The sequence below is a fragment of the Grampus griseus genome (assembly GCF_964374135.1).
Source record: "Grampus griseus genome assembly, chromosome: 2".
Lineage (NCBI taxonomy): Eukaryota > Metazoa > Chordata > Mammalia > Artiodactyla > Delphinidae > Grampus > Grampus griseus.
This window is the reverse complement of record NC_139018.1, coordinates 174,583,786-174,599,184: the sequence shown is the minus strand read 5'-3', so window position 1 is coordinate 174,599,184 and position 15,399 is coordinate 174,583,786. Positions and strand designations below refer to the sequence as shown.

At 43.6% G+C, this 15,399-nt stretch overlaps 1 protein-coding gene across 3 annotated transcripts in view; it reads left to right on the top strand.

The window, feature by feature from the left end:
- SVIL (supervillin) overlaps nucleotides 1-15,399 on the top strand; it is a 150,282-nt gene that overhangs the window by 46,559 nt on the left and 88,324 nt on the right. For all 3 annotated transcript variants that reach the window (XM_082647728.1, XM_082647727.1, XM_082647726.1), the window contains exons 2-3: nucleotides 4,152-4,209; nucleotides 9,819-9,910. The gene's annotated coding sequence lies outside the window, so the exon portion shown is untranslated. The remainder of the gene's footprint in view (nucleotides 1-4,151; nucleotides 4,210-9,818; nucleotides 9,911-15,399) is intronic.

Sequence of the window (15,399 nt, the reverse complement as noted above, 5' to 3'; positions counted from 1 at the left end):
CACACCCATCAGAGCGGCCAGAACCAGAGCACTGACAGCACGCGATGCTGGCGAGAGGCTGGGGAGCAACAGGAACGCTCGTCGCTGCTGGGGGGGGGCGCAGTGGTGCAGCCGCTCTGGAAGACAGCTCGGGAGCTCCTTACAAAACTGCACACTCTCTTACCGTAAAATCCAACAATTACACTCCTTGGTATTTACCCAAAGGAGCTGAAAATGTATAGCCTACGCGGAAACCTACAGTGGGTGTTTAGAGTAGCTTTATTCATAATTGCCAAAACTTGGAAGCAACCAAGATGTCTTTCAGTAGGCAAATGGAGAAATAAACTGTGCTACATCCAGTTATAATCCAGAATATTATTCAGCACTAAAAAGAAATGAGCTGGGCTTCCCTGGTGGCGCAGTAGTTGAGAGTCCGCCTGCCGATGCAGGGGACACGGGTTCATGCCCCGGTCCGGGAAGATCCCACATGCTGCGGAGCGGCTATGCCCATGAGCCATAGCCTCTGAGCCTGTGCGTCCGGAGCCTGTGCTCCGCAACGGAAGAGTTCGCAACAGTGAGAGGCCCGTGTACTGCAGAAAAAAAAAAAAAAAGAAATGAGCTGTTAAGCCATGAAAAGACGCGGAGCACCCTTAAGTGCATACTACGTACGAAGTGAAAGAAGCCGATCTGAAAAGGCTATGTACTGTATGATTCCAACTCTGTGACATTCTGGAAAAGGCAGAACTATGGAGACATAAAAACGTCAGTGGTCTCCAAGAGAGGGAGATGAATAGGCAGAGTGCAGAGGATTTTGAGGGCAGAGAAAATGATGGGTACGTGTCATTGTATGTTTGTCCAAGCTCATAGAATGTACAACACCAAGAGTGAACCTTGCGATTAAACTATGCTGATTATGATGTATCAGTGTTACCAAGGTTCACCCTTGGTAACATATAGCATCTGGTGGGAGATGTCGAAGATGGGGAGGGCTGTGCACGTGTGGGGTGGGGAGTATGTGAGAACTTCACTTTTGTAGTAAACCCAAACCTGCTCTAAAAAATGTCCTTAAAGCAGGTTTGGGTTTACTACAAAACTGAAGTTCTCACATCCTGGTGGAGCAGTGGTTAAGAATCCACCTGCCAATGCAGGAGACACGGGTTCGAGCCCTGGTCTGGGAGGATCCCACATGCCGGGAAGCAGTTAAGCCCGTGTGCCACGACTACTGAGCCTGAGCTCTAGAGCCCACGAACCACAACTACTGAGCCCGCGAGCCACAACTACTGAAGCCTGCATGCCACAACTACTGAGCCTGAGCTCTAGAGCCTACGAGCCACGACTACTGGGCCCATGAGCCACAACTACTGAGCCCGTGAGCCACAACTACTGAAGCCCGTGCACCACAACTACTGAGCCTGCGAGCCACAACTGCTGAAGCCTGCGCACCTAGAGCCCGTGCTCTGCAACAAGAGAAGCCACCGCAATGAGAAGCCCACGCACCGCAACGAAGACCCAATGCAGCCAAAAATAAATAATAAATAAATTTAAAAATGTTTTTTTAAAAAGTAAAATAAATAGGGTCAGTAGAATAAGTAATTCTTAAGAGCTTCTGTCTCAAATTAAAATTTTTGAACCTCTAGTAATATCTGTCCGTCCTTTTCCCACAATTTCACTCATATGTTGTTCATAATCTTAAGTCTTAACTATGGGATTTTGGCTCCCTGTTCAGTAAAGTATTTCATTGAACTTAGCCAAGGCCAGGCTCGGAGCGGCCTGGGAATAGTTAGGAGTCTTCCCTTCTTCCCAGCACATTGAGAGGCTTTGTATGGTTTTGTTTTTATTTGTTTGTTTGTTTTTAAGGCAGGGAGGAGTTGTCCTGACTCTCCCCATGGTAGTTAGGTTACGGCATTGTCTCCTAAGCGGAAGCTGTGATTTGCCCATGGCTTTGAAGTAGTAACCTCATAAATGTCCCATCCCTGGAATCCAGTCTATTTCAGCATCCACAGGCCTAATTTCTGCTTGTAATCTGATTACGGGGTTTGAGCTCTTCTAGCCTGCAGTCTCTTGCTTTGCGTTTACTATACTGTCAAGGACACCAGTGCCTGATTGCTGTAGCCCTGCGCTGGGAAAAGCTCAACCTAGTTTTGCTCAGACAGGCCTCAGGCCGTGGCTGGTTGAGAATTAGCTGTGGAGCAGGCTCTGTCCCTGAACTTTCTGTGTGCAACCATGTTCAGAAGCCCAGGGATTTCTAGCTACTTGGGAGCTTTCAAGTTCTCTGAGAAACAAGGTAAGGCGAGAGAAAGTGTCTGTTTCATAACGTCGGGAGCGTCTTGCATCCTCCATCTCATCTTGGATGCCCCTGTTACACGGTTCTGTAGTTTTCTCAAAGGATACCTTAAATGTCTCATTGACTTTATAAGTTAGCTTATCTTGCGATTGCTGAGAAACATGACTTTTTTTTTTCTGTTGTAAGTTAAAGGTATTGCTAAGCCACTAAAGCCTTTATGGAGGAAACACTGCAGATTAAATTGGAATGCCCACACTTTGGATTAAGTTCTGGGTGTGCTGTACTTTTACTAAAATATTTTTCTAAACCAAATGTTTTATCTACTAAATTATTTCCAGTAGGCAGTGGTGGTTGTCTTTTTACGAAGTCTTCATGGGAGACTGTTTGGGACAAAATGTTGTCTTTTTAGTGGCTTCCTTTTGAGCCCAGAGGAAAAGATGTGCTTTCAATGTAACTACTGAAGTGACATCTCAGATTCAGCTCACTGATTGAACCAAAAGGAGAAGCTTAGGTTATCTTGAAAGACACATTGGAAATTCAGCCATTGTCTATAAAAGCCTTTTCGAGCCCAAATGCACGATTAGGAAGTGATTTGAACAGTTGGGGCATCAGATTCAGGAATTTTCTTCTACAGTATTTGATAGCTTTTTTTTTTTTTTACATCTTTATTGGAGTATAATTGCTTCACAGTGCTGTGCTAGTTTCTGTTGTACAGCGAAGTGAATCAGTTATCCACATACATATGTCCCCATATCCCCTTCCTCTTGAACCTCCCTCCCACCCTCCCTATCCCACCCCCCTAGGTCGACACAAAGCACCAAGCTGATCTCCCTGTGCTTTGATACCTTTTCGAACTGAGTTCTCTTTTTCTAAATGTGACACAAAGATATTTGTGTAATTAGCAGAAAAGCCTAGATGTTTAACTGGCAATATACATTTCATTTTATTGTATTTCTCTAGTTGGTCGGAATTTCCAAATTCCGGGATTCAGGGTGTATTTTAATGACTAACGACATGTCGGCATCCGGTATATCTTGTACCTCCTTTTCCTCAAGCTTCTGCCCCCAAATATTAAACAGTAAAAGGAATTTCCACGGGGGAAAGAATTTCCGTAAGTGGTCTAATTGTGGTTTTCTGGGTGGACAAACCGTTGCTCTATGCCAAAACTTGTAAAACAGATTACTTACCCAAGGCTGGCTGTGCATTTGTCTGTGCCTGGTTTTCATTAACCAACTCACTCAGTGTGTGTTTTTGCCGGATGGGATTGTTACCAGCTGTCTTTACATAATATATGTCTTGTCTTCAAAAATAAATAGGTGGCAAATTCGATGTATTGTTATTATTTAGATCTTAATGAAGGCAATAAAAACACACCTGAAGTGTTCCCGCCCCCCGTTCATCAACCCCTCACGTGCCTGCCCCCCACCATGCATTCTTTAAAAGCATCTCAAATATATCAGGCAGTGATGACTTTCAACCTTCCTGGTCACCTGGACCAAAATTGTTCAATTTTTTTCCCTCCTTTTTTTTTTTTTTCCTGAGGATAATATCCATGTTTTTCAGTATTTAATTGCTTTGAGTTACTCTTGTAGCCATAGAGAATTTAAATGATAGCATTGAACTATGTCAGAATTTTTTTTTTTTTAACCCATGGAGTATCTTGGCTACTATTAACCGAAACCAAAAAAACTTGCCTAAGTAAAATGTATGTGGTGGAATTTGATTCATAAAGGTGTCCTTTTTGTATTCACATTTCTGGTTCATGGTTTCCTTTTTCTTAAATGCTCTCAAAGGGAGGCTGAAGAATTCTTTTCCCATTGGAGTGTTTTCTTTTGGTCTTAACTGACTGTGTGGGTATTTCAATCTTATATTATTTCTTTCCCCTTAGATTTGAACAAGAAAAACTTAAGCCTTGCTGGATTCCCGCGTCAAAGAATAGTTCCAAGGTAAAGTAGTCTTTGCTCAAGGAATCTTAAGTTTTGAAGATTTGTAAGAGCTTTTGAAATTATTCTCCTACGTTCCTAATTCATGAGTTTTAAATGTTTGAAAAAAAAAGTGTTTTTTCCCCAGAGTTTGACTCGTTAAAACATGCGAAGCGAGCTGACTTAGTGCACTCAGTTAGCAAAGATTCTTTTTGTGTTTAATGCTTTTTATGGGAACTATTTGCAAAACCGGCTACTGATATCTCTATAATTACAAACTTGTCAAGGGCTATTATCTTTTCTGTCTCACACCTGCCTCTAAGCATGGGATGTCCTTTTCACAGTCTATCCCTCTAGGAAGGGAGCTCTTCATTTTTTAAGAAAGGATCTAGCCTGTTCCTCCTCTCTCTCTCCCTTCCTTCGGCCCTTTCTTCTCCCCTTACTTCCCTCCCTCCACCCATCCAGCCACTCCCCTGTCCAGGTGAGTTCTTGCTGCCTGGCCTCTTAACCTTTCTGCACTCCAGTTCCATTGGCTGCAGGATGTTATGGGTGCTAATTTCATTTACCTGATGTGCTAATTTGATTTACCTGATGCAGTACATCATAACTGATATGAGATAATACAAAAATTAAAGTTGGTACCAAACAAGGCAGCTGTATCTCAGATGCCTCCTAGTACATCGCTGTCCCTAACAGGTTTTGAGATTTTCAGGTAGAGGCACAAAATAATTATCTCTTACACAGCCAGGTGTGGCTTTCAACATACACTTTATTATGCTAGAAGGACCCAACCCAGATCTACCCCTCATTCCACATGGATGTGCTTGTTACGTAAGACATCGTTTCTTTACTTAAAAAGTCTGTATTTCAGTAGCATCGGGACAAACAGTTGTGTCACCACTGTCCTCGTCAGGCTGAGCCTGGCTCTGCATTTGAAAATGTTAGCATTGGCCTTGTGAACGCACCGGACGGGGTAAAGCTTTGATGAATTACGTGCGCATCTTAGCGTCAGGTGGGGAGGCAGAGTTATCAGTAAGGTTGTCTTACTTGACTCATGAAATCTCACTCTTGTGGGGCTTGACACAATCTCCCGTATTTCTCATCTTCTCCATCTTTTTAATAGAAGCTAAGGCTTATGTCTTAGTTCGTCCAGGCTACCGTTGACTGGGTGGCTGATAAACAGTAGAAATTTATTTCTCACGTCCAGAGGCTGGAAGTCGAAGATCAGGGTGCACCGTGGTGGGGTGAGGGTCCACTTCCGGGTTGCCCACTGCTGATTTCTTGTATCTGCTCTTAGTGGAATGGGCCAGGGAGCTCTCTGGGTTTCTTTTTATAAGGGCGCTAATCTCTTTCATGAGGGCTCCACCGTCATGACCTAATCACCTTCCAAAGGCCCCACCTCCTAATATTATCACCTTTGGGTGTCAGGATTTCAACCTACGGATTTGGGGGAACATAAACATTCAGACCACAGCAGCTTCATTCCCGATACGTCTCTAGCAGGTTGGTTTAGCTGTAATAGACCTAATAAGTGACCAAGAGAATGGAACAATAGGAAGGGAGTTGGGAAGGAGAAGTATGAACTATGAATGCAGGTCAGTCACTCCAGTGGAGAGGGACTCAGAGGACACTGCCGTTCTAAAACGGTGTTATTTCACGTGTACCTATTAAAACAGTGGCCCCCTTGCTATGCTCCTAAGTGTAAACTGGGCTGGAAATACAAGAACCTGCCTCCTTCAAAGAAATCTAGTCACCCAGACACCAGAGGTGAGAATATGAGGTAATGGATTTCATCTATCTTGTAACTTAAACTGCAATAGAAGAGTGAGCAGATGTCGGGGAGCCCTTCACTGTGTGGATACTGAACAGTTACTGGAATACCGTATCCCACGTTGTGTAAAAGATAGGAGGTAATGACAGCAGAATATCCTGCTCTCACTTTAATAAAATTTCCCCTTGTTGCTATTGCTGGGCATTTAAGTAGGTTAATGGGACACATTAAAAAAAAAATTATCATGGAAGCAAAGGGCAAGCTCTTTTTAGATTACTGAAGCAGATGGAAAGAGCTAGAAGCATGAAAATAATTAGTCACGAGGAGTGAGCTCCATTTCAGAGGAGATGAAGGTAAATAAGACATATTAAAGGTGTTTCTTCATACTAGAAGCTTTTTAAATTATAATTCCCAAAAATGAAGACTGTAGCATGTCTTCATTACATATGGAGAGACAGTTTCATGCTGAAATAGAGGATCCCACCTGGAGCTGTGGCAACCCACCAAGCCCCACAGAGGTTGTCCAGGCAGAGACCCCTGATCCCCGAGTGGGTGACGACGAGGGAGATTGCAAGCCAGCATCCGCAGCTTAGGTTTGGAGTCACCAGTTGTGTGAGCTGAGGATGGGCCCCACCAGTGAGGCTGCTCTGGGTGCCTCTGATTCAGAAAAGCAAGAGGACGTGCTGTTAGGGCTTCGGGGTAGGGGCGGCCTTTGTAAGTGTCTCACCGGCCGTGGTGATCAGAAGGGGTGACTCATTCACGAAGAGTCCGTACTTCTTTACCAGCGTGTCTTGCAAGCATTTTCACTGCTGCCTCATACCCTCGGGCGTCGAAAGTCCAGGGCAGAGACGTGACCTTTTTCAAAACCTGGTTGCACGTCGATTTGGGGGATCTTGTGTCAGTCACAGCTCTGTGACAATCTCAAGTCAGGGTCCTTGGTTCCGACCCATCCTCCTTATTCGTTCGACCTGCTCATCTGCTTCCTCAGAAGTTAGCAGCCGTTTGGTGAACATAGGGGAGAGAGGCAGCAGAAGCAAGAACAAAATGTGACGATGACATGTGGATTCCATAAGAAAAGTTTAGCTCGAAGATGGAGACTTGAAACATGGAATACTTCATATGCAGGCAGACATACACATATTTTCATCCGTGCATGCCAGGTGGGCAGAGGTAATAAGGAGAGATGTTTTCCCAATTATATGTTATTCTAAAGAAGAAAGGAGGAGAGGAAGAAAGGAAGGAAGGGAGGGAGAAAGCAAGCTTATAACTGATGTGATTGAATGCATGCCCTTCTAATTAGTCTCCATATTTCTAACGCTCTTTGCCCCATCACATCAACAGTGTATAAGATGTATACGTAAAACACTTCAGAGCGAGTCACACTAGACATCTGAAATATTTTACTGGAGCCATTCCTTCATTCATTCCCTATACGTTTATTGATTTTTAAAAAATATTCTTAAACATCAGTAATTTAAAATGAGACACTTGTAATATGTTCTGTAAATAGGAAAACAGGATAACATGAGAGGAAATAACAGAGGTGCATAATATAGATTCGGCTCTGGTGGGACAGACACTGGGTCAGAGGGTTCTTTCTTAAAGAAACAACCGGCTCTGGTGGGACAGACACTTGGGTCAGAGGGTTCTTTCTTAAGGAAACCACCTTAAACTGAGGCCCAGACCAGAAGCGGGACTCAGCCAGGATGGAAGGAAGCAGGAGAGGTGAGAATTCAGGCGGAAACAGCATTTACAGTGAACCACGCGAGGAGGCCGGAGAGATTTTCCTAATGTGCTCTGGTTTTCCATTGGTTTCTGACCACCTGTAATCCTTCCCATCGGCACAAACACATTTGTAGTTTGTTTCAAGAAAGTAAGTGCGTGTGAAGCCAGGGGTGTAGGGTGATGGCCTGTGAACCCCACTCTGTAGAAGTTCAGCAGAATGTTTAAGTAGGGGGTCGTTTCTTAGTCTTTATTAGCGGCTTCATTGAGCTTTTTGATGAGCAGATGAAAGGGGAAAACTAGAAACACACATGTTTATTTTTGAAAAGATGAGAGAATACATTTGTACCCCAAGGTCGTGGCCACAGGAGCTGACTGTTTCAGGGGCTGCACCATTTCATTGTAATACAGGATTTTTTCCCTGAGATTTTCATTTCCCAAAGACAGTGCAGAACTTCATCCGGATATTCCAAGCATTTAAACCGTCAGTTAAAATAGCATGCCATTCCTCAAGTAGGGTACCTTTCTGCAGTTGTTCAAATGTTCCGGTTTAGACCACATCATACCTCCGAAGAAAACACTGAGAACCGTCCCTGCATTGCGATTCACTCTTGAGAAGTCAGGGCTAATCCCAAGTCTCTGACCTCAGCAAGCGTCTTAGGATCTTCAAGCCAACTGGACTGTGGTTTACAAAGACTGCTCATTCTCAAGGCTCTTGATGTGAACGTGGCCCTCATCACCCATTCCCATTCCACATTTATAAGCAATAACGAAGGTTTGACATGAGCTTGGCTCTAGGAAGATGGGATGGCCATGTTTTGGAATGTGCAGGCGATCCTTGAAATTTAATTTAATTTACATATGGGATGTAGGTAATCCACGCGTTCCCTCACATGGCACGCACAGCGCTTCCTCAGTCTCCCCTCGGGCCTCTGTGGATACGCACCCCTGCCAGGCACAAGCACAGACAGGGGACCATCAACAGGGAAGGTCGGCTTCGCGCTGGGTGTGTTTGCAGACCTGTTGCCGCCTCTCCAGAGGTGATCGTGTCGCTGGGGAAGATGAGTTTCCTGTTTCCCTAGGTTCGTTTTCTTCCTGCGAGGCAGCAGCTCTGTCTCGCCGAGCTCCAGGCACGTCCCCACGGAGACCTTGAACTTGTGGGTACTGAGTCTCGGGGCGACGGCACACAGTGGAGGAGCCTGAGCGAGATGTGCGCCTCATGTACTGTTCTTGCCGCATGGGCAAAGCCTCGAACGGGTTCGTGATCCGGGAGCCGAGGCTGACAGTAGTTTCGGGGGTGTTGGGACTGGCTCGCACCCCTCTTCCCCAGCGAGTGTGCCCGCGTGCATAGGTCACTGAGCCACGGGAGAGCTGGAAGAGTGGCAGTGCCGGGGGAGGGGAGTGTTTACGCCACCAGCCAATGCTGCCCAACAGGTGCTTTGCGGGGCTGCGGGCAGGGTGGGCGGAGGAGGGAGTCGGCTGTTAAGCCTGCACCGGCACAGCGCTCAGGAGGTCACACCCCAGAGGGTCTTGTGAAGCTAGCTCCTACCCGGGATGGCTTCCTGTAGAAGGCAAGTGCGAGGCAAGCGCTCAGTTCCTTTCTTCGTCTCCCCTTTTCGATTCTTGCTTTTCCCAGACAAGTTTTCATGAACCTTTCAGACCTCTTCACCATGCTTTGATTTCTTGTTTGTTTGAAGGCATTTGTTACTTTGATTTCAACCCAGAGGAAAGCATGTAGATCGCCTAGACAAGTTGCTGATTTTCAGGAAGGCTGTAGTGCAGAGAGGTGAATGAGTAATCCAGGCTTGACAGCTCTTGGTGACCCTTGAAGAGGTCGTCGGTCTGAACCAAGGCATCGGGCTCCCAGCGCAGCGACGTTTTCACTCCCCTAGGCCACGCCCCCGCCTATGCTGATGTAATTATTTAGCTGCACCCCCAAATCATATTAACAAAATCATAAATAATTGAAAAAAGGTACCAGTTAACGCCCCCAAATAGAACTTTTCACTTGTGATCTACACACACATGTTTAACTATGTATAACAGTAGCATAATTTTTACGTTCTGCACTGTTTTGGCTCATATCAGTTACCAGGGTTTAAAATGACTTTAAACATTTTCTTAATGGAATTATTTTTAGCTTTCAGGAAGAGTTCTTGCTTGAAGACAAAGAACCGCTTGCTAACCACAAAAGAGGAATCGATGCTCAGCTTTTAGCTGCCCTCCCGAAAGGTGAGGCTTCTAGATGGTTGACAAGTGCACAGTGCGTGTAAGTGTTGTGTGACCTGACCTTCTTGAAGGAGGCCCCTACGCTAACCTCCAGCTCTGCTCTCCTCTGTGTACCTTTCTGTCTCTTCCAGGAATCAACCTCAAAGTACCTCTCTTGTTGCGTGGTTAGACCTCACGTTTGCACAAGTTCCCTCCTTTCACTTTAGGCCTCCTCAGGTTTTCACTGGAGGCTGGTGCAGAGGATGAGAGAGGGGTTCTAGAATCAGCCTCCCCTCATCTCTCTCCTGTCTTTCACCTTCTCCACGGGTGGTGGGTTCCGCTCATTTGCCCATTTCTTCTCCACCCCTTCCCACTGCTTCCAGCCCCTGATGCTTTCCAGTGCTAGGAAAGGCATTTACACTTGATATCTTTCAGCTCCCAACCGGGGTACACACTGGGCAAGCAGTGCAGACTGCGTCGGAAGCATCTCTCTTCTCACCCAAGTAGGTTCTCACACATTTGGCGAATTCGTATTTTCATTGGACTAGACGCACATGCAGTCACATATTTGCATCAGCCACCAGCCCACTGTGCCTAGTTCTGCCCGTGGAATGATGTGAACATTACCTGAACTTTGTTTCTACCAAATGTAACACTAACGCTGGGGAGTACCAGCTCACAAGCTGTCTTCATCCCAGATGAGCTGTGTAACCCTGACTTCAGAGGAAACAGCTTTTCCAGCAATCCCACTCCTGGGCATATGCCCAGAAAAGAGGAAAACTCTAATTCAAAAAGATACCGGCACCCCTATGTTCATAGCAGCTCTATTTACAATAGCCAAGACATGGAAGTGACCTAAATGTCCATTGACAGAGGAATGGATAAAGAAGATGCAGTACATATATACAATGGAATATTACTCGGCCATAAAAAATAATGAAATAATGCTATTTGCAGTAACATGCCTGGACCTAGAGATTATCATACGAAGTGAAGTCAGACAGAGGAAGACAAATATCAGATATCACTTATATGTGGAATCTAAACACTGATACAAATGAATTTACTTGCAAAACAGACTCATAGACATAGAAAACAAACTTATGGTTACCAAAGGGGAAAGCAGGGGTGGGGGGTGGGGATAAATTAGGAGTTTGGAGTAAACACATACACACTACTATATATAAAATAGATAAACAACAAGGACCTATAGCACAGGGAACTATATTCAGTATCTTGTAGTAACCTATGATAGAAAAGCATCTGAAAAGTCATATATATATATGACTGAATCACTTTGCTGTACACCTGAAACATTGTAAATCAACTATACAACTATACTTCAATAAAAAATAAATTAAAAAAAGAAGAAACAGCTTTGGTGAAAGGTCAGAATTTTTTTCTATTCTGAAAAAAACAAAACCAAAAAAAAAAAAAAGCAACAAAACACATGAGATCAAGCCCAGAAGAAATTAGACCAGAAAAAAATAGTCTTTTAATAGAAACGAAATCCAGTTTATACAGGCCCACTGGCAAATTCGCATGTATCATGAGGAACTGAGTGGGTCGTACGCCTGGACACAGGGTGACAAAGATGGATAGTTGAAGGACCCCAGGGATCTGGCCCGGTGGAAACAAACAGGGAAATTTTTCAGTTTTCAAGTACTTAACAACACTGTCAACTGAAATGGAGGCTTATTCTGTGTTGCTCCGGAGGCTAAAGTAAGAAGAATGTCTAGAATTACAAGGAGGCGGGTGAAATTTTGTGGGAGAAGGAAAATTCTGATAGTCCGTAGTACGTCGAAGTGAAATGCACTGCATTGTGATCTCATTCGTTCTGCATTAACTGTTCAAGTCAGGTCATAAGCCACGTAGTCAAGGGTAGGACAGATGCCGTGAAGGGTTCCCACCTGGAACCCCAAGTATGAAATGGAAAGGCCCTTCCGATTTTTTAAGACTGTTTGTTTGTGAAAGACAAACTCAATTTAATCTGAGCCAAATGTAAAAGTCTATGAAGACGATCAAAGCAAAGAATAAGAATGAACAGCTTGATTTTAGCAATAGCTTAGACTTGACTGATTAAGGAAAGTTATATAGAGCTAAAGTTTTCCCTCTTCCTCTCTCCCCTGCCCCCAGTTCCTTGATGAATAATAGACAATATTAAGATCATAAAAATTAAGAACAGTATGAGAGCCTAGATTCCTTAAGGTTCAACGACTTGGAACTCTACATATAACAAAATTTTAAAATGCACAAGCTTATTAACCAGTTTAATTAAACATGTTACCATATTGGTAATAAGAATCATGATTTTCACCAATCAAAGATCATTAACTTTATGTACTCACCAGATTTATGTTTCTAAATTAACAAGGCCTTTAAAACATGCTTTTAAAGTGTCAGAGTCCCTGTTCCCCTAAATTTCATCTAAATTCCCATAGTCTTATTTTACAGTCTTTACTGTTTATCAGCTTGGGCAGGCGTGGTTGCAAAGACCCAGGTATAACCAGTGAACTTTGCACTTCCATGTTTGTTATTCTCTCGGTTCTTAGCAATAGCAGGTTAAAAGTAGGAATTGATTATGACTTTTAATGGCATGGAGTTTCATGTATGTTTATAAGTTTACAGAAGTCTCTTCCTGTTCATTTAGTGAGGGATTTTTGCTTCCGTGAAATTGAGCTCTAAAATGATCATTGATTTTTCTGTAAGGAACTTCCTTTAACTGTGTATCACGAACAGGTAATCAAGGGATTAAGACCCTTTACCTGTGTAAAACTTACCATATTAAAATAGATTTTCCATTAAGGAATTATGAAATGGACCAAATATATGACTCTCCTTTTTTTTTTAACAGTTTCATTGAGACATAATTCCTATACCATACAATTCATCCATTTAAAGTGGACAGTTCAGTGGCTTTTGCTAGATTCACATAATCGTGCATTGATCGGCAGAGGCAATTTTAGAACATTTTTATTTTCCCCAAAAAACCCCTTCTCTTAGCCATCAGGTCTCCCCCTCATTCCTCTAGGTGTGTGATGACTTATTTTAGAAGTTGCTGGTCTTTATATTAGTGGCTGCCATCCACGTGTAAAACTTAAAGGGGATTTACTCCTGGGGAAGAAAGAGAAGTCTTCAGAATATTCTGGATCTGGCCTAAGGTATCAAATGCAGGCAGGGAGAGAGCTGTTCTTGGCAGTCCCCCTGCCACTTATATTTCTTTGGAAGATTCTGCTGTACTCAGGCTTGGGAGACTGAACTCAACAATAACTTTACCAGAAAGCCTGTTCTCAGAACTAACTGAAGAAACCACGTTTCCTAAAAAAAGCCCCTAACAGAACCAATTATCCTGAGTATTGGTATTACATACTATTGCAAAGTATATGAGGCAGTTAAATATTTTTTATAAAGTATTACAGCCCTGATGTCAAAGTCCCTTAAATTGCCTTACTTGGAAAATGACCAACACAAGGCCCAGCAGAAATAACTGAAGAACTAGACTCACAGAATCTATATTGTTAGACAAGGGCAGCAGCTAAAATCACAGGTATAAAGGGTACAAGTCTCAATGCACTTGAAAGCAAAGTAGAAAATTTGTTACAACAGAAGTTAGATCAGCTGTGCTAGCTTCTGTCTGGATTTATGTTGGTGAATATCACTGCTCTCTGAACCGTGTTTTAGTTACGTACACATGACACAGCATACCATCAATTGAATGACGGCTTTTACGTCTAATTTTTTAAAAATTCTTATTCCTTGTTTTGAGGAAATAGGCACTGAAAAATTTAGAGGTAAAAAGGGCATCAGGCTGCAACCTACTCTTAAAAGATTCAGAAAGATTAATATGTAAATATGTGCGTGTGTATATACACAAAAATATGCATATGGAGAGAGAGAAAGAGGGTAAAAAACTCAGTCAAATGTAGTGACCAATGTTAACGTATGAAATATGTCTTTGAATTTTTCTGAGTCTGAAATTATATAAAAATGTTAAAGGAAGGAAACCTTTTGGGAGATTATAAATAATAATAAACTATATTCAGGACTGGCAGAAGATAACGATGATAGAAGAGTCCGTGGTCTCTATACCTGGTACATGGAGTGATGACATGTTTCCACAGTCGGGGCAATTCCCATGGTTTTTCAGTATTAGCTTCTTTTCCAGTGTTTTATGATAAACCCAACCAAAACGCGGGGGGGGGGGGTGCCTAATAAGGACTGCACGTGCCCGTATGAAGGTGTTCTGTTTCCTGGAAAGGAATGAAAAAAGTGCACACACACATCAGCCATTGAAGTAAAGCATCCTTCTCTTTTATACAACCCACATGTTTTCACATGGAATAGGTGTACCAGAGTAATGATGTTACATGTGCGTTTTACTAAGTTTGCTTTTAAATGGTAGACTTGGAGAAGGGAAGCCAAACTCCAGATGTCTCTCTGCTCCTTCTTTTTGCCTTCCACACCATTTCTTTTCTCTGTTGTCTCGTGTCTGTAGGAGTGAGGCAGGTCTTGGTCCTCAAGAATTAATTTGTTAGAAAGAGTAGACGGAGAGGTAACTTATTTACTGGAGGGATTTTTTATTTTCCTAGGAGATTCACTGTAGCTTTCCACGAAGAATGAACAAGCTCATGGGCCCATTTAAAGTATAGCTTGATTTATGACCTTATTTTGTTCCCCAGTAAATGATCAGGGACACTGCTCTAAGCCACACTTCCTCCAAAGGCAGGAGGTACCATGGTAACCAAACCCTTGCCTTCTACACCAAACACGAGAAGCCAGACGCCCACCCCCAGCTGCTCTGGTGCCTGTGAAGGCCACTGGACAGACAGACTTGTGAAGCCAACTGTCCTTTGAAAACAGTCAATCCAGCTAACTGTTCAGGTGGCCGTCATTTAAAAATAAATTAGTAAATAGAAAGATGGCTGGTATCTCTGAACACAATCAAAGGACAGTATAAAAGTCGTGTGTGCACGCACATGTGAGGTTTTCACTCACTACTAAGAATAACCACTTAGGGACTTCCCTGGCGATCCAGTGGTTAGGATTCGGGGCTCTCACTGCCGTGGATTGGATTCAGTCCCTGGTCGGGGAACTGAGATCCCACAAGCCATGCGGCAGAGCCAAAAATAAAAATAACCACTGAAAAAAACCCAGTGGAAATTGAAGCAGCTGAAAATTCAATTCTGTGCATTCGTACCCTATCCTGTGAGTTTCTGCTTTGACTCAGCCTTGCAGATGTTTCGTGGGCCCCAGGGCTGTCGCAGCTCTCTGTTCCTAGGACCTCAGTGGGAGCTGGTCAGACGAGCCCTTACGAATGCACGTGATTGAGGAGGACACAAGGAGAGAGACCTCGGTTCTCTGCCAAGTTGGGCCATTTCTCCAGAGAAACCATTGTTTGGCCTCTCAGTGCAATATCTTTGTGGCCAGCGTCACGGGAGACCCTCGCAACATCAGTAGGACGCTCATCTGATCTCCCAGCGTTGCTGGGAGAGTAGGGGTCATTACATTTTCCA